Below are 2,500 nucleotides of genomic sequence, written 5' to 3' on the forward strand. Positions count from 1 at the left end.
CTTCTCCTCCTCCTTCTTCCACTTCTGTTGAATCTTTTCTTATGCCTTCGCCGCATCAGATGCTTCATAACGCCTTTGAGTCACGGGCCTGTGTCCTTGGCGCGGACTTCTCTTGCCTCCAAGTTGAACGACACACCCGTTTACTTCAATATACGTACTCACTCGCTTATTTATCCTCCTATTCAGAGCATACACTCACTCACGCACGCACACAGGCACGCACGCACCCACTCATTCACCTACTCACTCTCTAATTCTCCTCTCTTCGCTTACTTGGTTCCTTACTCATCCACCCACTAATTCACCTACTCACCGTCTAATTCTCCTCTCTTTATTTACTTGGTTCCTTACTCACTCACTCACGCACGTGCGCACACACCCACTCATTCACCTACTCACTATCTAATTCTCCTCCCTTCACTCGCCTCTTTACTCATTGAGACACTCTTTTCAGTCACATTCATGCACTTGCCCAGTCAGTTACTCATTCACTCACGTATATTCAGGCATTCGCTCCCTCAGGCATTCACTCCCTCGACTTCATGGTATTCAACCAGTAATAACCAGCGTTTCTATCCTTCGTGGTAATATTGTACTGAAGAGTTGGCAAAGGAGAAATAGGGGGGTAAAATTCTAGAAACACGCAAGCACAGCTATCTAACGCGAGTCTTACGTTGTTCAGTAGCTCCTAACCTAGTTTAACCCTAAGCTAATCTAACCTAACAATTCCACAGAAAAAATAGATCTTTCATATAAAAAATAAATAAATAAAATGCGTTTGCGTTATAATGGAACAGTGCTGATTTAAGAATGATAATATAACGAAGAGATAAATTTCTTTTTATTAATATTTATTTTTATTTTCATTTATTTATTTATTTATTTATCTATTCATATATATTTATTATTATTATTATTATTATTATTATTATTATTATTATTATTATTATTATTATCTATTATTATTATTATCTATTATTATTATTATTATTATTATTATTATTATTACTATTATTACTATTATGATTATCATTATCATTATCATTATTATTACTATTACTAATTATAATATTATTATTATTAATTATTATTATTATTTACTATTATTACTATTATTAATTATATTAATTATTATTAGTTATTATTATTATTATTATTATTATTATTATTATTATTATTATTATTATTATTATTATTATTATTATTATTATTATTATTATTATTATTATTATTATTATTATTATTATTGTTACTATCTATTTTATTTTATTTTATTTTATTTATCTATTTATTTATTTTGCTCAAAGTCCTTAGCATTCTTAGTGGGGAGGAGACTTGTTTCCGGTCATGAAGCAATCTAGCGTGACTCGTATGTGACTAAAGTCATAACAGTATTGACCGCATTAAAATTATGCCTTTCATGACTGCTAACATTCATTGAAAATATTGTTTAATTACATACAATACTCCGTGCGGGCTTTTAAGATACCTCCTACGGAGAGGTAATCGAGCCAGCGGAAAAAAATAAATAAATAAATAAATAAATAAATAAATAAATAATAATAATAATAATAATAATAATAATAATAATGATAAAGCATTTATTGGTACCCGGCCTTCCCAGATTTTCAATCCCGGGATCATTCTGATCCCAAAAAGGTATAATATGTCTAAGTAAAGCAAATGCAAACTGAAATACAGTGGACCCAAACGGACGGATAAACAGAATTTCGCGAAAACAATGAATTATGAGTAACAAAAATACAGAAAAAATTATTAATGAATTAGTGAATTACCAATTTGATAAACAAATAAAAATATGAATTGATTAATAAGTGAATAGATAAATACATAAAGGAAACTATAGATAAATAAATAATATATAAATAGATAAAAGGGAGAGCACTTAACAAGTTCAAGTAATAACAGACAACTGACATTTTTTGTCTGTGAAGAAAAATACGTATCACCATTTCTGCCCCCTCTCCAATTCCTCCACAGCAGTAAATTGCACAATTTCTTCTTATTACGACCATCACCAGACAATTTCGACCATTTACCAGCAAGTATCCCTTGCCCAGACATCACGATACTGAAGGACAAAGGTGTTGGCATCCAAGGAAAACCTTGGAGACCCTTGGAGAACCTTGGAGACCCTTAGAGATCCTTGGAGAACCTTGGAGAACATTGGAGACCCTTGGAGAACCTTGGAGAACCTTAGAGAGCCTTGGAGAACCCTGGAGAACCTTGGAGAACATTGAAGACCCTTGGAGAACCTTGCAGAACCTTGGAGAACCTTGGAGAACCTTGGAGAACCTTGGAGACCCTTGGAGAACCTTGGAGAACCTTGGAGAGCCTTGGAGGCCCTTGGAGAACCTTGAAAAAGCTTGGAGAACCTTGGAGAACCTTAGAAAACCTTGGAGAACCTTGGAGAACCTTGGAGAACCTTGGAGAACCTTGGAGAACCTTGGAGGTCCGCCCTCCAGTAAACAACCCTTGG

General features: G+C 33.7%; 1 protein-coding gene across 2 annotated transcripts in view; it reads right to left on the reverse strand.

The window, feature by feature from the left end:
- LOC143021013 (cell adhesion molecule Dscam1-like) overlaps window positions 1–2,500 on the reverse strand; it is a 985,717-nt gene that overhangs the window by 669,763 nt on the left and 313,454 nt on the right. The window lies entirely within an intron of this gene.

The sequence above is a fragment of the Oratosquilla oratoria genome, chromosome 3 (genome assembly GCF_046742065.1).
Source record: "Oratosquilla oratoria isolate Oo_2021 chromosome 3, ASM4674206v1, whole genome shotgun sequence".
Lineage (NCBI taxonomy): Eukaryota > Metazoa > Arthropoda > Malacostraca > Stomatopoda > Squillidae > Oratosquilla > Oratosquilla oratoria.